The following is a 22,244-nucleotide window of genomic DNA, read 5'->3' as shown; positions in this document are numbered from 1 at the left end:
CATACATGTATGTATATACATACATGTATGTATTTATGTACATACATACTTGTATGTACATACATGGATGTAGTATGTATGTACCTACATACTTGTAGGTACATACATACACACATGTATGTACATACATACACACATGTATGTACATACATACACACATGTATGTACATACGTACACATGTATGTACATACGTACACACATGTATGTATATACGTACATACATGTATGCATATACGTACATACATGTATGTATATACGTACGTGTATGTACGTATATACATACATGTATGTATGTATGTACATACATACTTGTATCTACATTCATACTTGAATGTATGTATGTACATACTTTTATGAATGTACATACATGTATGTATGTACATACATACTTGTATGCATTTACGTACATACATACTTGTATGTACATACATACATACATGGATGTATGTATGTACATACCTGTATGTATGTATGTACTTGTATGTACATACATACACATGTATGTACATACAAACACACATGTATGTATATACATACATGTATGTATTTATGTACATACATACTTGTATGTATTTACGTACATACATACTTGTATGTATGTATGTACATACATACACACATGTATATACATACATACATGTATGTATATACGTACATAAGTACGTACATACATGCATGTATGTATATACAAGCATGTATGTTTGTACATACATTAATAGATGTACTTGACTGTATGTATGTATATACATACATTTTTGTACATCCATTAATGTATGTACATTCATGTATGTATATACTTACATTTATGGATGTACATACGTCCATACATTTGTATATAAATATATATATACATGCATGTATATACATACATATATGTATATACATGCTTGTATATACATACATACATACTAAATGTGCATACTTACCTGTATGTATTTATGTGCATACATACTTGTACGTGCATACATATTTGTATGTATGTACGTATATACATGTATATACCTATATACATACATGTATGTACGTATATACATACATGTATGTACGTATATACATACATGTATGTACGTATATACATACATGTATGTACGTATATACATACATGTATGCACGTATATACATACATGTATGTGCGTATATACATACACACATGTATGTATATACACACATACATTTGTGTACATCCATGTATGTATATACTTACATGTATGGATGTACATACGCACATACATTTGTATATATATATACATGCATGTATATACATACATATATGTATATACATGCTTGTATGTGCATACATATTTGTATGTATGTATGTACATACATAATTGTACTTCTTACAAGTATGTATCTACATACAAGTATGTATGTATGTTTGTTATTAAATACATACATGTACATACATGTATGTATGTATATATACACACACGTGAGTGTGTGTGTATGTGTCATCGGTTTCTGTTTCCTTCTGGTTTTGACATGTTCTTTTTTTGCCTTTTGTTTGGGGCCCCTTTGGGACTGTGTGAAATAGGGTGGCAATTCTCTGACTTCTGCAGTGCTTTATTGTAAACTTCTGTATCCGTCTCCCGGGAGCCTTTTGGCCATGGAGACCAGCTGCTGGATCTCTACCACACTCCATTTTGAGAGGCTGGAAGAGATAGTGATGAAGAGAGAGGGCTGTGGAGCAGTGTCTTGGATGGATGAGCAGGTATCAGACACCTCAGCCTACTTTGATGCATCCTGCAGACTGGACACTGGCTGACAGTTGGTGGGCGGAAGGTGCAGTCGACTCTCTCCGTTGTCCTGTTGGGTCTACTCCTGTCCAGGGCCTTGTTCCTTCCACCCCAGCAGACAATGGCATGGAACACCTCAGTAGTCACCACAGGGCATAAGTTTTTTTTGTTTTTTTTCATGTTTTACTTTTGTGGCTGTGTATAGAAGTGGCTGTTTGCATCAATTCTGCTCTTTTAATGTCTTGTTTTCTGTAATGTGTCCCTCTTACACACCTTACTCACCTTTTTGAAAAGGTCACCAGGAGTTGGCAGACCCATCAGTGACCCTGTTCTGTCTCTCTGTAATGTTTGTCTGATCTTATATGTATATATGTAATATATGTACCTACATATATTTATCTATATACATACATGTATATAAATGAATTAATGCATGTACATACTTGTATGTATGTATTTACATACAAGTATGTATGTACGTAAATACATACAAGTATGTATGTATGTACATACATACTTCTTTGTATGTACATATACACATGCATGTATAAACATGCATGTGTATATATATGGGTGTGAGTTTTCCTTGCCCTTATGTGGGCCTACCGAGGATGTCGTAGTGGTTTGTGTTGTGGTTTGTGCAGCCCTTTGAGAAACTAGTGATTTAAGGCTATATAAGTAAACATTGATTGATGGTTGTATGTATATACATGTAGGTACGTACATACAAGTATGTATGTACGTACATGCATGTATGTATGCAAGTACATATATACATACAAGTATGTACTTATATACATACAAGTATGTAAGTACATACTTGTATTTATGTATGTATGTATGTACATACATACATACATACATGTACATACAAGTATGTATGTACTTGCATACTTACATGCATGTACGTACATACATACTTGTATGTATGTACATACATACATACATACATGTACATACAAGTATGTATGTACTTGCATACTTACATGCATGTACGTACATACATACTTGTATGTATGTACATACATACTTGTATGTACATACATGTATGTATGTATGTACGTACATACATACATGTACGTACATGCATGTATTTACGTACATGCATGTATACATACAACCATCAATCAATGTTTACTTATATAGCCCTAAATCACTAGTGTCTCAAAGGGCTGCATAAACCACAACACAAACCACTACGACATCCTCGGTAGGCCCACATAAGGGCAAGGAAAACTCACAACCATATATATACACACGCATGTTTATACATGCATGCATGCATGCATGCATGTATGTACATACATACATACATGTATGTACGTACATACATACATGTATGTATGTACATACATACATGTTTGTATCTACATACATACTAGAATATGTAAATATTTGTATGTATGTACATACTTGTATGAATACACATACTTGTATGAATACATACATGTATGTACATACATAAAAGTATGTATGTACATACATACACCTACATACATACATGTACGTACATACATACTTATATAAAAGTATGTATGTACATACATGTATGTTCATACAAGTATGCAAGTATGTATGTACGTACATACAAGTATGTACATGTACATATGTATGTACATACATGTACATGTATGTACATATATGTATGTATGTACATACATACATACTTGTATGTATGCATGTATGTACATACTTGTATGTATGCATGTATGTACATACTTGTATGTATGCATGTATGTACATACTTGTATGTATGCATGTATGTACATACTTGTATGTATGCATGTATGTACATACTTGTATGTATGCATGTATGTACTTGCATACTTGTATGAACATACATGTATGTATTTATGTATGTACATACATGTATATACATACATACATACATACTTTTATATAAGTATGTATGTACGTACATGTATGTATGTAGTTGTATGTATGTACATACATGTACATGTATGTATGTACATACATATGTACATGTACATACTTGTGTGTATGCATGTATGTACATACATCCGTACATGTATGTACATACATCCGTACATGTATGTACATACATCCGTACATGTATGTACATACATCCGTACATGTATGTACATACATCCGTACATGTATGTACATACATCCGTACATGTATGTACATACATCCGTACATACATCCGTACATGTACATACATACATACATGTATGTATGTATATACATGCATACATACATACATGTATGTATGTATATACATGCATACATACAAGTACGTACGTACATACATACATACATACATACATGTACGTACGTACATACATACATACTTGTATGTACATACAAGTATGTATATACATACATGTATGTACATACATACATGTATATACATACATGTATGTACATACATACAAGTATGTATGTATGTACGTACGTACGTACGTACGTACATGTATGTATGTATGTACGTACATACTTGTATTTGTATTTATGTACGTACATACTTGTATTTATGTATGTACATACTTGTATGTATGTACATACATGCAAGTATGTATGTACGTACATACTTTTATGTATGTACATACAAGTATGAATGTACATACATACAAGTATGTATGTACATACATACAAGTATGTATGTACATACATACAAGTATGTATGTACATACATACATACAATTATGTATGTACATACATACAAGTATGTATGTACATACATACATACAAGTATGTATGTACATACATACATACAATTATGTATGTACATACATACAAGTATGTATGTACATACATACAAGTATGTACGTACATACATACTTGTATGTATGCATGTATGTATGTACATACATACAAGTATGAATGTATATACATACATACAAGTATGTATGTATATATGTACATACATACAAGTATGAATCTAGATACATGAATGTGCACGTATATTTATGTACGTACATACGTACGTATATTTATGTACGTACATACAAGCACGTACGTACGTGCACACATACAAGCACGTACGTACGTGCACACATACAAGCACGTACGTGCACACATACGTGCGTGTACATGCACACATGCATGTACGTGCACACATACATGCATACGTGCGTGTACGTGCACACATACATGCATGTACGTGCACACATACATGCATGTACGTGCACACATACATGCATGTACGTGCACACATACATGCATGTACGTGCACACATACATGCATGTACGTGCACACATACATGCATGTACGTGCACACATACATGCATGTACATGCACACATACATGCATGTACATGTATATACATACATACATTTATGTATGTACATGCATTTATGGATGTACATGCATGTATGTATGTACATACAAGTATGTATGTACACAAATGCATGCATGTATGTACGTACATACATCTAACTTGTATGTACATACATACATACATACTTGTATGTATGTACATAAATGTATGTTTGTACATACATGCATGTATGTATGTACATACATCTAACTTGTATGTATGTACATTCATACGTACATACATGCAAGTATACATACATACAAGTATGTATGTACATACATGTATGCAAGTACATAAATGTACATACATGTACGTACATGAATGTACATATGTACGTACATGAATGTACATATGTACATACATGTACGTACATGTATGCATGTATGTGTATATATATGATATATACAAGTTAGATGTACGTACGTACATACATACATGTATGTATGTACATACATACATGTACGTACGTACATACATCTAACTTGTATATATCACATACATGCATACACATATACATATATATATATACATACATATATATACACACACACACACACATCATAAACAATCTATTGACACAAAACAGATGGCAGAAGCTGCCATGTCAGGCGTTTTACCATAACTCATCGGAGGAAGTGAGGAGCTCCGTGACTTGCTTCCGAACACCTCGACATGAGCACTCCAGGCCGGCATCGAACCTGTAACCCTCCAGTTACAAGACGGTCACTCTACCCGCTGTCGATTCGAATAGAATTGTCAAGCCCTTATAAAATTGTCTTTGCTTTTTGGTCTTGTTGGAGGTCTAGGTTATAGTTTTTGCGCATATTTTTGCACGTGAGACAGTCAGTTGTATTAAATGTGGATATACAAGTGAAACAAAGTTGGTTTCATTACACGTTGTTCTGCAAGTAAAACAAAGTTGGTTTAATTAAACATATTCTGTATGTGAAACAAAGTTAATTTCAGTTAACATATTTATGCATCTAAAAGTTAATTTCATTAAACATACGTATGCATCTAAGAGTTAATTTCATTAAACATACGTATGCATCTAAGAGTTAAAGGCCTACTGAAATGAGATTTTCTTATTCAAACGGGGATATCAGGTCCATTCTATGTGTCATACTTGATCATTTCGCGATAATGCCATATTTTTGCTGAATAGGATTTTGTAGAGAACATCGACGATAAAGTTCGCAACTTTTGGTCGCTAATAGAAAAGCTCTGCCTTTACCGGAAGTATGTGCGCGTGACGTCACTAGTTGCAGGGCTCCACACATATTCCCATTGTTTTTAATGGGAGCCACCAGCAGTAAGAGCAATTCGGACCGAGAAAGCGACAATTTCCCCATTAATTTGAGCGAGGATGAAAGATTTGTGAATTAAGATATTGCTAGTGAAGGAATAGGAAGAAAAAAAAAGCGACAGCTCCGGGCGACGGCAGTGTGAGCGTTTCAGATGTAATTAAGACACATTAACTAGGATAATTCTGGAAGATCTCTTATCTGCTTATTGTTTTAATAGTATTTTAGTGAGATTTTAAAGATTGTAAAGTAAAGATTGTAAAGACATACCTCGAAGTCGGATGGCTGCGGTGCACACACTGTGTCTCAGAGAGAAGCTAAGGACCCAAGCTTACAGCTGCTGCAGAACGACGAATAATCCACGGGTGTCTTTGGTAAGATATATATCACAATTTCCCCATCCAAAAACATGCTGGTTAACGTAGAGAAAACATGTTCGCTTGACCCTTCTGCTTTCAAAACAAACAAAGAAACACTGGCTGGGTCTCGGTGCTAAAGACAGCTGGAATCCACCGCTTTCCACCAACAGCATTCTTCTTTATAGTCTCCAATATTAAATGAACAAATTGGAAAAGATTCAGCAACACAAATGTCCAAAATACTGTGTAATTATGCGGTTAAAGCAGACGACTTTTAGCTGTGTGTGTTAGTATTTCCTTACAGTCCATGACATCACGCGTACACGTCATCATTCCGCGACGTTTTCAACAAGAAATTCACGGGAAATTTAAAATGGCAATTTAGTCAACTAAACCGGCCGTATTGGCATGTGTTGCAATGTTAATATTTCATCATTGGTATATAAACTATCAGACTGCGTGGTCGGTAGTAGTGGCTTTCAGTAGGCCTTTAAATTCATTAAACATATTTCTGCATGTGAAACAAAGTGAATATAATCTTATAAATTGCTGCATCTAATTTTGTTTCACCAAATGTATTTCTGCATGTGCAACAAAGTTCATTTCATTTAACATATTTCGGCATGTGTAAAAGTTAATTTCATTACACGTAATTCTGCATGTGTAAAAGTTCATTTAATTTAACATATTTCTGCATGTGTAAAAAATTGTATAATTTAACATATTTCTGCATGTGTAAAAGTTAATTTAATTACACATAATTCTGCTTGTGGAAAAGTTAATTTAATTTAACATTTCTGCATGTGTAAAAAATGATTTATTTTAACATATTTCTGCATGTGTAAAAGTTAATTTCATTACACATAATTCTGCATGCGTAAAAGTTCATTTAATTTAACATATTTCTGCATGTGTAAAAAATGATTTAACATATTTCTGCATGTGTAAAAGTTCATTTAATTTAACATATTTCTGCATGTGTAAAAGTTCATTTAATTTAACATATTTCTGCATGTGTAAAAGTTCATTTCATTACACATAATTCTGCATGCGTAAAAGTTCATTTAATTTAACATATTTCTGCATGTGTAAAAAATGATTTAATTTAACATATTTCTGCATGTGTAAAAGTTCATTTAAATTAACATATTTCTGCATGTGTAAAAGTTCATTTAATTTAACATATTTCTGCATGTGTAAAAGTTCATTTAATTTAACATATTTCTGCATGTGTAAAAGTTAATTTCATTACACATAATTCTGCATGCGTAAAAGTTCATTTAATTTAACATATTTCTGCATGTGTAAAAAATGATTTAATTTAACATATTTCTGCATGTGTAAAAGTTCATTTAATTTAACATATTTCTGCATGCGTAAAAGTTAATTTAATTTAACATATTTCTGCATGTGTAAAAAATGATTTAATTTAACATATTTCTGCATGTGTATAAGTTCATTTAATTTAACATATTTCTGCATGTGTAAAAGTTCATTTAATTTAACATATTTCTGCATGTGTAAAAGTTAATTTCATTACACATAATTCTGCATGTGTAAAAGTTCATTTAACATATTTCTGCATGTGCAACAGTTATTTTCATTTAATATATTTTTGCATGTGTAAAGGTTAATTTCATTAAACGTATTTCTGCATGTGCAACACAGTTAATTTCATCAAACGTATTTCTGCATATGAAACAAAGTTAATGTCACCCAACATATTTCCACATCTAAAAGTTTGTTTCACCAAACGTATTTTTGCATGTGAAACGAAGTCTGTTTCATTTAACATATTTCTGTATATGAAGCTAAGTTAATTTAATTAAAAGTATTTTTGCAAAGTTAATTTCTCCTAATATATTTCTGCATCTTTGGCCTTGTGATGAGGTGGCGACTTGTCCAGGGTGTACCCCGCCTTCCGCCAATGTGCAGCTGAGATAAGCTCCAGCACCCAACGCGACCCCGAGAGGGACAATGGGTAGAAAATGGACGGATGGATATTTCTGCATCTAAAAGTTTGTTTCACCAAACGTATTTCTGCATGTGAAACTGTTTGATTAAACGTATTTATGTATGTAAAACAGTTTCATTAAACATTTCTGCATGTGCAATAAAGTTAATTTTACTAAACATATTTCTGCATCTAAAAGTTAATACCATTTAACGTATTTTTTCATGTGAAACAAAGTTAATTTCACGTAATATATTTCTACATCTAAAAGTTTGTTTCACCAAACGTATTTTGCATGTGAAACAAAGTCCGTTTCATTTAACATATTTCTGTATATGAAGCTAAGTTAATGTAATTAAAAGTATTTTTGCAAAGTTAATTTCTCCTAATATATTTCTGCATCTTTGGCCTTGTGATGAGGTGGCGACTTGTCCAGGGTGTACCCCGCCTTCCGCCAATGTGCAGCTGAGATAAGCTCCAGCACCCAACGCGACCCCGAAAGGGACAATGGGTAGAAAATGGACGGATGGATATTTCTGCATCTAAAAGTTTGTTTCACCAAACGTATTCCTGCATGTGAAACTGTTTGATTAAACTTATTTATGTATGTAAAACAGTTTCATTAAACATTTATGCATGTGCAATAAAGTTAATTTTACTAAACATATTTCTGCATCTAAAAGTTAATACCATTTAACGTATTTTTTCATGTGAAACAAAGTTAACTTCACCTAATATATTTCTACATCTAAAAGTTTGTTTCACCAAACGTATTTTGCATGTGAAACAAAGTCCGTTTCATTTAACATATTTTTGCGTGTGAAACAAAGTTAGTTCCAACATATTTCTGCATGTGCAACAAAGTTAATTTCACCTAATAAATTTCGGCATCTAAAAGTTTAGTTCACCAAACGTATTTATGTATGTAAAACAGTTTCATTAAACATTTCTGCATGTACAATATAGTTAATTTTACTAAACATATTTCTGCATCTAAAAGTTAATATCATTTAACGTATTTTTTCATGTGAAACAAAGTTAATTTCACCTAATATATTTGTACATCTAAAAGTTTGTTTCACCAAACATATTTTGCTTGTGAAACAAAGTCCGTTTCATTTAACATATTTCTGCGTGTGAAACAAAGTTAGTTCCAACATATTTCTGCATGTGCAACAAAGTTAATTTCACCTAATAAATTTCGACATCTAAAAGTTTAGTTCACCAAACGTATTTATGTATGTAAAACAGTTTCATTAAACCTTTCTGCATGTGCAACAAAGTAAACATATTTCTGCTTGTGTAAAAGTTAATTTCATCCAACATATTTCTGCGATGAGGTGGCGACTTGTCCAGGGTGTACCCCGCCTTCCGCCCGATTGTAGCTGAGATAGGCGCCAGCGCCCCCCGCGACCCTAAAAGGGAATAAGCGGTAGGAAATGGATGGATGGATATTTCTGCATGTGTAAAAACTAATTTCATTATATTGTTGCATGTGTAGAAGTATTTTGTAAACGTATTTTTGCATGTGAAAAAGTTAATTTCACCTAATATATGTCTGCATCAAAGTTTGTTTGACCAAACGTATTTCTGCAAGTGAAACAGTTTCATTAAACGTATTTATGTATGTAAAACAGTTTCATTAAACATTTCTGCATGTGCAACAGTTAATTTCATTAAACATATATTTGCATCTAAAAGTTAATTTCATTAAATATATTTCTGCATGTGAAACAGTTTCATTAAACATAGTTATGTATGTAAAACAGTTTCATTTAACATTTCTGCATGTGCAACAAAGTTAATTTCATTTAACATATTTCTGCAACTAAAGTTAATTTCATTAAACATATTTTTGCATGTCAAAGTTTCATTAAACGTATTTATGTATGTAAAAGTTAATTTCATTAAATATATTTCTGCATGTGTGAAAGTTAATTTCATTAAAAAAAATTCTGCATGTGTAAAAGTTAATTTCATTAAACGTATTTTTGCATGTGAAACAGTTTCATTAAAAGTATTTATGTATGTAAAAACAGTTTTATTAAACATTTCTGCATGTGCAAGAAAGTTGATTTCATTAAACATATTTCTGCGTGTGTAAGTTAATTTCCTTTAAAATATTTCTGCATGTGAAACAGTTTTATTAAACATAGTTTGGTATGTAAAAGTTTCATTAACTATTTCTACATGTGCAACAAGTTAATTTCATTGGACATAGTTCTGCATCTAAAAGTTAATTTCATTAAATATATTTCTGCATGTGTAAATTAATTTCATTAAATATATTTCTGCATGTGTAAGTTAATTTCATTAAACATATTTCTGCATGTGAAACAGTTTCATTAAAAGTATTTATGTATGTAAAAACAGTTTTATTAAATATTTCTGCATGTGCAACAGAGTTGATTGGATTAAACATATTTCTGCATGTGTAAGTTAATTTCATTTAAAATATTTCTGCATGTGAAACAGTTTCATTAAACAGTTTTGTACGTTAAACAGTTTCATTAACTATTTCTGCATGTGCAACAAGTTAATTTCATTGAACATAGTTCTGCATCTAAAAGTTAATTTCATCAAATATATTTCTGCATGTGTCAGTTAATTTCATTAAATATACTTCTGCATGTGCAAAAGTTAATATCATTAAACATATTTCTGCATGTCAAACAGTTTCATCAAACGTATTTATGTATGTAAAAGTTAATTTCATTAAACATATTTCTGCATGTGTAAAAGTGAATTTCATTAAACATATTTATGTATGTAAAAGTGAATTTCATTAAACATATTTATGTATGTAAAAGTTAATTTCATTAAACATATTTCTGCATGTGTAAAAGTGAATTTCATGAAACATATTTATGTATGTAAAACAGTTTCATTAAACATTTCTGCATGTGCAACAAAGTCAATTTCATTAAACATAGTTCTGCATCTAAAAGTTAATTTCATTAAACATATTTCTGCATGTCTAAATGTTAATTTCATTAAATTTATTGTTGCACGTGTAAAAGTTAATTTCATTTAATGTATTTTTGCATGTAAAACAAAGTTTATTTCACCTAATATCCAAACGTTTTTCACTAAACGTATTTTTGCATGTGAAACAAAGTCAGTTTCATTAAATGTGTTTGTGAAAGTGAAACTAACTGTTAATAACAGTTAGTTTCACTTGCAAAGTGTATTTCTGCATCTAAAAATTTTATTAAACATTTTTGCATGTGTAAAAGTTATGTCATTAAATATATTTCTGCATGTGAAACAAAGGTAGTTCCATTAAACATTTTTTCTGCACGTGAAACAAAGTGGTTTCATTAAAAGGTATTTCTGTATCTGAAACAGTTAGTTTCACCAAGCGTATTTGTGCATGTTAAAATGTTGCATTAAATGTGTCTCTGCATAAAAAACAAAGTTAGTTTCATGAAACAAAGTTACATTCATTACATATATTGACGAATGTGCAACAGTTTCATTAAACGTACTTTTGCACGTGAAACAAAGTTAGCTTCATTTAACATATTTCTGTATGTGCAACAAAGTTAATTTCATGCAACAAATTTCTGCATTTAAAAGTTAATTCCAACAAACATGTTTTGCATGTGTAAAAGTTATTTCATTAAAGTTATTTCATTAAACATACAGGTATTTCTGTATCTGAAACAAAGTTAGTTTCACCAAACGTGTTTGTGCATGTGAAAAAGTTTCATTAAATGTGTCTCTGCATTAAAAAAAAGTTAGTTTCATGAAACAAAGTTAAATTCATTACATGAATTGACGAACGTGAAACAGTTTCATTAAACGTTGAATGTGAAACAAACGTAGTTTCATTAAACATTTTGACTGTTCCATTTTAAACACGAAACAGTCAGTTTCAATAAATGTGTCTCTGCGTAAGAAACACTTTAATTAAACAAAGTTAACTTCATTAATGTGAAATAATTTAGCTTCATTAAACGCATTACTACTGTGAAACCTAGTAAGTTTCATGAAACGGATTACTGCAAGTGAAACAATGTTTCTATCCTTCCATCCATTTCCTACCGCTTGCCCCGAAACATATATTTCTGCATGTGAAACACAGTAAGTTTCATGAAACAGATTACTGCATGTGAAACAAAGTAAGTTTCATGAAACGTATTACTGCAAGTGAAACAAAGTTTCTATATCCATCCATGTCCTACTGCTTGCCCTGAAACATATTTCTGCATGTGAAACACAGTAAGTTTCATGAAAAGTATTTCTGCATGTGAAACGGAGGCTTCTCGCCGAGGGAGAACAAGCGACGCTTTATTTACGTGGCCAACAAGAACACAACTAACTGACAGAATGATTTCGTCGGTTTGTCTGTATGATAAAAAAAAAGCGTCACTAAAGATGTGACTAATATTCATAAATGCATTTTTAACCCCAAATTATAGAGCTCTCAATGTTGGCCTACAGACTAAAAAACTCCTTTGTCCCACGCGCCATTAGACTGTACAACTAGGATGACAAGGGATGTAAAACAACAGTGCAATACTTTTTAATAACATGCTCACTACTGCCTAGTTTCTCTTGTTATATTCTTTTTTTACCATTATATTTTTATTCCCATTGTTGCTTTTTATTTGTATTCTTATGGTAATATTTTTCTATTTGTTTCCATTTATACCCCCATTATTTAATGTTTATTTTTAAAATTGATCTCAACTCTGTACACTACTGCTGGAATTTTAATTTTCCTGAAGGAGTCAATAAAGTACTTTCTATCTATCTACAGTGGACATTGTTTGCACTCAATGTGCAACGCCACATTTTGTTTAAGATTTGATTCAAAACAGAAGTTTTGCCTACTGGGGGAATCTCTGTATTCAGTTTTATGAAAAATATTCTATCCAAAGTGCATTTTTGTAAAAGTGGTCAAAAGAACAAGTTAATAAAAAGGTCAGTTTTGCCATGAGTGCACCTGAGGGTTATATACTCACTACGTTTCCATGCACGTAGTCTGATTTCTCAAATACTTTTTTAAAGCTGTGAAGTCCAACTAATGTGACTATTGGTCATACGCCATGTGCCTCCCGTACACTGGGGGGCGCTTACTTCATTCAAACATAGATTAATTACTTTTTCAGTTGACCTATGACGTCACTAGTCATCTGCGGATCCTTACGTGTTTTGAGTGATGTCCGCTGTAATTTTGTCACAAGTTACAAATATCAGGCTATGTTGATATTAAATGGCAGACAGGATCAAGAAGTGATCTGTGATAATGCTACTACCAAGAATAAATCGGGGCGCACAAAAATCATGGAAACAAAACGTTTGAATGTATCAAAGTTAATTTAAAAAGGATCTGTGGATTGATGGAAGGAGTTTTAAACCCAAAGGAAAATACCGTTGGTTTCAGATGAACTTGGGTACTATAGTTCTGGACTATCTTGTGCCCCAACTGATACTGTTCCAAATGAAGGTTGCTACTGTCCTGGACTATCTTGTACCCTGACTGATACTGTTCCAAATGAACTTAGTCTAGAATAGTAGCAACCAAGTTTTTCTGGTACAGTTTTAGCCGGGGCACAAGATAGTCCAGGACAGTAGCAACCAAGGTCTTCTGGAACAGTGTCAGTCGGGCCACAACAAAGTCCAGAACAGTAGCAGCCTTCATCTGGAACAGTATCAGTCGGGGTACAAGATAGTCCAGTACAGTACCAACCTTCATTTGAAACAGTATCCATCGGGGCACAAGATAGTCCAGAACTATAGCAACCATCTTGTGCACCGACTGATACTGTTCCAGATGAAGGTTGCTACTGTCCTGGACTATGTTGTACCCCCACTGATACTGCTCCAGATGGAGGTTGCTACTGTCCTGGACTATTTTGAGCTCCAACTGATACTGTTCCAGATGAAAGCTGCTACTGTTCTGGACTACATTGTAGCCCGACTGACACTGTTCCAGAAGACCTTGGTTGCTACTGTCCTGGACTATCTTGTGCCCAGGCTAAAACTGTATCAGAAAAACTTGGTTGCTACTGTTCTGGACTATCTTGTGCCGCGGCTGATAGTATTCCAGAAAACTTAGTCCAGAACAGTAGCAACCAAGTTTTCCGGAACAGCATCAGTCGGGGAACAAGATAGTCCAGAACAGTAGCAACCATCTTTTGCCCCGGCTGATACTGTCAAAGAAAGAACTTGGTTGCTACTGTTCTGGACTGTCTTGTGTCCTGACTGATATTGTTCCAGATGAAGGTTGCTACTGTTGTGGACTATCTTGCATGTTGTGTAGAAAGTGAATCAGTTGTCTTGCACAAATGCTGAGTAAAGAGGTCTGTGTATGCTTTATTTTTCCTTTCATCTCATTCGTACTTTATTCGGGAGTCCTAATTAAGTCAGCATGTTACATTTCCTTAGCTACCTTCTTAAATAAATCTGTGTTTTTCCTACCATCGATGCACCTTAAATGTTCTGTTATTTTCTTTGGGAAGCAAATAAACATTATCTTCATGACAATTATGTTTTTATTGAATGGTATCTGCTTCCGGGTTATTTTGAGACTGGCGCATGTGTGATTATAAGGGTCCTCTCCGGCCTCACACCCCCTGCCCGAGAGTTCTGGGTTCCATTCCAGGGTGTTAGTACCACTTTTCAAAAACCAAACAGGATCGGATTAAAGTGTTTCCATGGGCTGTCGTAGGCCCATTTAGAGACTAACTATTTGAGAGCTTGGACTTAATCAGTGCATGGACACGTACTGAGTGCCTCCTTTCAGAAGACTAGTTTTTGATCAAATAAACTTTTTTTGAAGTATCTGTCATCATGTATTTATTGGTTCCATCTCAAAAGTAGGAAAAATATTTGAAAAATTCCATCAGGATTTATTTTGAGACATTGTCGCCCGAGCCTCTTTTGGTGCAACTCTGGACCAAATAACAGCTGTAGGATGCGTTTTCTTTCACTTGTGAGCATGTTCTTCTGTTAGTAACAGGCATGTGAATTTAACTTAATGAAAAAGACAAAAAAATTAACCGGAGGTCTGGGGACGAAGGGGGGTTTACCAATCGTGACTCATCATAGTAAACCAACCAGCCAATCATGGAGTTTCTTATACTTAAACCAACCAATCATCATTAATGTTTCCCATATATTTTGTCCCCTGCCTGTGGAGTTAGTTTGCTACGTAACTTTGATTTGTTAGTTAATAATTTTTCATGGAAAATCGTAGTTTTTACTACTGTTTTATCAAAAACCATATTTGTTGGCGGGTATGGCAAACAGCTAGATGAAGATTTTAACATACGTAGGTCTGAAAAAAAGGAAAAAACCTGAAAATATTGTTTTGTATTTTTACAGAGAAAAAAATACATATTTCCAACTATAACTTGAAAAATCACATGCCTGTACTAATCACAGCATTTTTTTTTTATCCCTTGGTGGATGTCTATGACGCATGGCCAAACATTACTTTTCAAATCACAAAAAAAACAATTTTATCAACTTGGTGGAGGTGCGTTATGAAGAAGTTAAAATTTTAGTGCAGATTCAAGATAAGTTGCTTCATTTTTCAGTGAACAAAATCTGAAACAATTTCAAAGCTAGCTCGTTTTTTAAGCACATTTCTGTCCTGACTTTTTCTCGTCGACATTTCTAATGCATGTGCAACTCTGGACCAAAGAGAATGATCTTCTGTTACTAAAAGGCATGTGAATTGAACTTAATGAAAGAGACTGAAAATAAACTGGGGATTTTTAACCAATTGTGACTCATCATAGTAAACCAACCAACCAACTAATCATGGATCTTCTTATACCTAAACCAACCTAACGTTTCCCATATATTTTGTCCCCTGTCCGTGGAGTTGCTTTGCTACGTAGCTTCGATTTTTAACTTAATAATTTTTAATGGAAAAACATATTTTTTACCACTGGATTATCAAAAACCGTACTCATTACGGGAAAACCATAGTTGTTGGTGGGTATGGCAAAGAGCTGGATCAAGAATTTAACACATGTAGGTCGGAAAAAACTGAAAATATTGTTTTGTATTTTTACAGAGATAAAAAAAGACGGATTTCCGACTTGTAAACGGGAAAAAAAAAAATCACATTGCTCTACTAATCACAGCGTTTTTTTAAATCCATTGGTGGACATTGCATATTCATGTACTTTTCAAATCACAAAAACATGATTCAATCAACTTGGTGGAGGTACGTTAAGAAGAAGCCGTTAGAAGTTTAGTGCAGATTCAAGATGAGTCGCTTTATTTCTCATTGAACAAAATCCGAAACAATTTCAAAGCTTGCTAGTTTTTTCAGCACATTTCTGTCCTGACTTTTTCTCGTCCAAGTTTCTAATGCATGTGCAACTCTGGACCAAAGAGCATGTCCTTCTGTTACTGAAACTAAGCCGGGGTTTTTAACCAATCGTGACTCTACATAGTAAACCAACCAACCAATCATGGATCTTCTTATACGTAAACCAACCTAACATTTCCCATATATGTTGTCCCCTGTCCGTGGAGTTGCTTTGCTACGTAGCTTCGGTTTTTAAGTTAATCGTTTTTACGACTGGATTATAAAAAACCGTACTCATTACGGGGAAACCGTAGTTGTTGGCGGGTATGACAAAGAGACGAAGCAAGATTTTAACATACATTGAAGGTCGCGAAAAACTGAAAATATTGTTTTGTATTTTTACAGAAAGAAAAAAAGACGGATTTCCAACTCTGGACCAAGAGCATGTTCTTGTGTTACTGAAATGAAGCCGGGGATTTTAACCAATCGTGACTCTACATAGCAAACCAACCAACCAATCATGGATCTTTTTATACGTAAACCAACCTAACGTTTCCCATATATGTTGTACCCAGTCCGTGGAGTTGCTTTGCTACGTAGCTTCGATTTTTAAGTTAATCGTTTTTACCACCATACTCATTACGGGAAAACCGTAGTTGTTGGCGGGTATGGCAAAGAGACGAAGCAAGATTTTAACACACATTGAAGGTCGCGAAAAACTGAAAATATTGTTTTGTATTTTTAAAGAGAAAAAAAGACGGATTTCCGACTACATACATGCCTGTACTTCTCACTGCGTTTTTTTTCTCCCTTGGTGGAGGTCTACAACACATAGCCAAACATTACTTATCAAATCACAAAAAACTATTTTTGTGATTTTTTTTGGTGGAGTTGCGTTAAGAAGAAGCCGTTTTTAAGCACATTTCTGTCCTGACTTTTTCTCTTCCCACGTTTCTAATGCATGTGCAACTCTGGACCAAAGAACATGTTCTTCTGTTACTAACAGGCATGTGAATTGAACTTAATGAAAGAGACTGAAAATAAGCCAGATAGTAATCCAACCAACCTATCATGGATCTCCTTATACGTAAACCAACCAATCATCATTAACTTTCCCATATAGTTTGTCTCCAGTCCGTGGAGTTGCTTTGCTACGTAGCTTTGATTTATAAGTTAATCATTTTTAATGGAAAACCGTAGTTTTTACCACTGGTTTGGACCACTGTGATGACTGTATTATGCTGATAGTATATATTTGTACCATGAATTGATTAACGTGGACCCGACTTTAACGAGTTGAAAAACTTATTCGGGTGTTACCATTTAGTGGTCAATTGTACGGAACATGTACTGTACTTTGCCATCTACTAATAAAAGTTTCAATCAATGGATTATCAAAAATCATACTCATTACGGGAAAACCGTAGTTGTTGGTGGTTATGGCAAGATTTTAACGCACATTTTAGGTCGGAAAAAGCAAAGAAAAAGGGAAACTATTGTTTTGTATTTTAACAAACATTAAAAAAAGATGGAATTTCAACTGTAAAGGGAAAAATCACATGCCTGTACTAATCACAGCGGGGTTTTTTTTTAATCCATTGGTGGACATTACATTTTCATGTACTGTAAAAACACGATTCAATGAACTTGGTGGAGGTGCCTTAAGAAGAAGCCGTCAAAGTTTAGTGCATATTCAAGATGAGTGGCTTTATTTCTCAGTGAACAAAATCTGAAACAATTTCAAAGCTCGCTCGTTTTTTAAGCACATTTCTGTCCTGACTTTTTCTCGCCCAAGTTTCTAATGCATGTGCAACTCTGGACCAAAGAGAATGTTCTTCTGTTACTAACAGGCATGTCAATTGAAGTCAATGAAAGAGACTGAAAATAAGCCGGGGTTTTAAACCAATTGTGACTCATCATAGAAAACCAACCAACTAATCATGGATCTTCTTATACGTAAACCAACCAATTATCATTAAAGTTTCCTATATAGTTTGTCACCCGTCCATGGACTTACTTTGCTACGTAGCTTCGATTTTTAAGTTAATCGTTTTTATGCAAAAAACGTACTCATTAAGGGAAAACCATAGCTGTTGGTGGGTATGGCAGAGCTAAATCAAGATGTTAACATATTGTAGGTCAGAAAAACCGCAGAAAAACTGAAAAAAAAGGTTTTTAGCTGTTACAGAAAGAAAAAAAGACAGATTTCTGACTATAAACTGAAAAATCGCATGCCTGTACTAATCACAGCGTTTTTTTTTTTTTTTATCCCTTGGTGGAAGTCTACAACGCTTGGCCAAACATTACTTTCCAAAAAACAAAAAACCCGATTCAATCAACTTGGTGGAGGTGTGTTAAGAAGAAGCCGTCAAAGTTTAGTGCAGATTCAAGATGAGTCGCTTTATTTCTCAGTCAACAAAATCCGAAACAATTTCAAAGCTCGCTAGTTTAAGCACATTTCTGTCCTGACTGTTCTCGTCCAAGTCTCTAATGCACGTGCAAATCTGTATCAAAGCGCCGATCCAGGTTCGCTTATGAGAGATTTTACCGACATCTTTCCATTTGCTTTCTCGGTGGATCGTGTGTCTGCGGTCTCGTGTCCTCTTTTTTTTTCTTTTCGGACACTTGTATTGGGCTTTTTTTTAAAAGAAGGGAAAGCGTGCAGTGGCGCCGCCATCTAGTCATGGGTCCAGCTGAGGCCAAATGCTATGACAATACTATTGCACTGCTAGAATGGATGGTACAGTAGTGCAACATTGTCAAAGCAGCTGACCTCAGCATGTGTCAGCACATGGGACGGGGGAAAAAAAAGGGGGAGGTGGCCGAGGGCGGCCATTTTGGGCCCCCCTTACTGGTACCTCGGAGATATATATATATATATTTTTAAGTCTTTATCAACCAATGCCCTTTTAATATTGCACTGCTCATCCCCAATGGCCAGTAGTGCAACAGAAAAAGGGCAGCGGTCGACAAAAAAGGAGTGAAATGTGCTGAAATGGGACAATAATTAAAAGAATCTAGGGAGGATACCGTATTTCCTTGAATTGCCGCAGGGGATATAGTATGCGCCTGCCTTGAATTACTGCCGGGTCAAACTCGCTTCGCAAAATAATTAGCGCATGCTTAGTCTTACCGACTGGTCAAACTCGTGAAACTTCCCCTGTCATCATATTCAAAATGGAGGAGGCTGATTTCGATACCAGTAATTTCAAATCGCATAAAGGGAAGAAAATTAAGAGCTACCCAGTAGGATTTAAGGCCCAAGCTTACATCACACTCAAATTTTTACCGCATGCCTTTGGTAAGCGCAGGAGTGAGAAGAGGTTTTAAATTAATTAGCGCCCCGGCGGCAACTCAAGGAAATACGGTATGTGCTGCATTCATGTGCGCTGCCTATACATCGGCCCCTGGGAGGAATGGGAATTTCCCAGCATGTGTGTGCGTGTGTAGGCAGGGGCGGGGGGAGGACATACTATTCTCTAGTCCAGTGGTTCTCAAACCTTTTTTCAGTGAGGTACCCCCTGGGAACATTGTTTTAATTCAAGTACCCCCTAATCAGAGCAAAGCATTTTTGGTTGAAAAAAAGAGATAGAGGAGTAAAATACAGCACTATGTCATCAGTTTCTGATTTATCAAATTGTATAACACTGCAAAACAGTAATCATTTGTAGAGGTCTTTTTTTAACTATTTGGGAAAAAATATATAAAAATAACTAAAAACTTGTTGAACAATAAACAAGTGATTTAATTATAAATAAAGAAGTAATCATCAACTTAAAGCGCCCTCTTTGGGGATTGTAATAGAGATCCATCTGGATTCATGAATTTAATTCTAAACATTTCTTCACAAATCAAAAAATCAATATTTATGGAACATGTCCACAAAAAATCTAGCTGTCAACACTGATTGAACACATTGTTGTATTTCTTTTCACAGTTTGTGAGCTTACATTCACATTTTGTTGAAGTATTATTCAATAAATATATTTATAAAGGATTTTTGAATGGTTGCTATTTTTAGAATATTTTTTTTTAAATCTCACGCACCCCTTGGCATACCTTCAAGTACCCCCAGGGGTACACGTACCCCCATTTGAGAACCACTGCTCTAGTCAATGACATGCATTCTAATTTGGGGAAGGAAGGAAGGAGGGGGAGGAGGACTAAAAAAAGGCTTCCACACCTTGAAACTATTCAAGTATGTCAAGCAAAGTATAGGGAGAGGGGGGGCGGGGGGGTTAAAAAAATAAGTGTTGTGCAACAACATGGCTGTTGCACAACATACACATCCATAGCATGGAGCAGCCATTTTGGATCCAAACGCTTTAGGAGGAAAAAAAAGGGGGGGAAGTCTTGTGGTGTTTACCTGCATTTAAACACTCACTCTCTCTCTCCGCCATGTTTGGAAGAAGAAGAAGAAGAAGAAGAAGAGGCCTCCTCGCTCCCTCCACGCCAACTCGTTCTTTCCTGTCAGCTCACAAGAAGAAGAAGGTGCAAACACTGAAGACTTGTTAGATTGCACAACAGGCTTGTGTGGTTTGTGTAAAAAAAAAAAAAAAAAAAAAAAAAAAAAGGCACACGACGTGAAAATGTAACCCCACACCCACCCTATAGAAGCAGCCCCCCCCCGTCTCCCTCCTCGCCTTCTTCACACACACACACACCACACGAGAAACCGTGCACTTTTATCACCTTTCACTTCTTTATCGCCACGTTAAGTTGCGCCGAACGTCCGTCAAAAAGCGGGGTGAGTTGTCCCGACAAGAAAATAGGAAGACTGAAAAAAAAAAGGCGGCAAGAAGAAGACGAAGAAGGGGGGGTTTAAGGGGGGGGGTTCTTGTCGCCTGTCGTCCACCGGCGCCATTAGGAGCCGAAACGTCCGCCTAAACACTCGGACAACCGCGTTCGGGAGTCAAACCCACCTCTCGTCGACGTGAGTGGGAAGCGTGGCGGCGGGAAGAGGGGGTCGGCGCAGGCGTTCGGTACACTCGGCGCCTTCCTCAGCCTCCATCTTGGACTAGTTGACATTCAGGCTGGCCCCGAGCCTCCAGTCGCTCGCTTTGCATGCCGCCCTCCCATTGGCTGCTTCCTGCGCTAGTCCGCGCTGATTGGCCTAGCGCCCGGGCTGGCTACGCCCACCCCACCGCTTCCTGCGCTCCGCTCATTGGCTGGGAGCTATGACGCCCAGGTCTACGCAGCGAATGCCTGATTAAAAAGAAAGTCCCATTCACAAAAATTCCTTCTCCGGGCTCCACCCCCCATCTAATTATTTTATTCACATTTTTTCCCTACCAAACAAGGAGGATTGGTTACAATATTAGAATTAATTAGGGCTG

At 35.0% G+C, this 22,244-nt stretch overlaps 1 long non-coding RNA gene across 1 annotated transcript; it reads right to left on the bottom strand.

The window, feature by feature from the left end:
- Nucleotides 1–9,244: 9,244 nt before the first annotated feature.
- Nucleotides 9,245–21,957, bottom strand: LOC133557495 (uncharacterized). The gene is made up of 3 exons (XR_009807781.1): nt 21,831–21,957; nt 21,275–21,408; nt 9,245–10,048 (listed from the first exon to the last, which is right to left on the bottom strand). It is a non-coding gene; the product is annotated as an uncharacterized LOC133557495 (long non-coding RNA).
- Nucleotides 21,958–22,244: the final 287 nt, after the last annotated feature.

Source organism: Nerophis ophidion, linkage group LG08 (genome assembly GCF_033978795.1).
Source record: "Nerophis ophidion isolate RoL-2023_Sa linkage group LG08, RoL_Noph_v1.0, whole genome shotgun sequence".
NCBI lineage: Eukaryota > Metazoa > Chordata > Actinopteri > Syngnathiformes > Syngnathidae > Nerophis > Nerophis ophidion.
The sequence above is the reverse complement of the archived record's forward strand: the minus strand, read 5'-3'. Positions and strand labels throughout refer to the sequence as shown.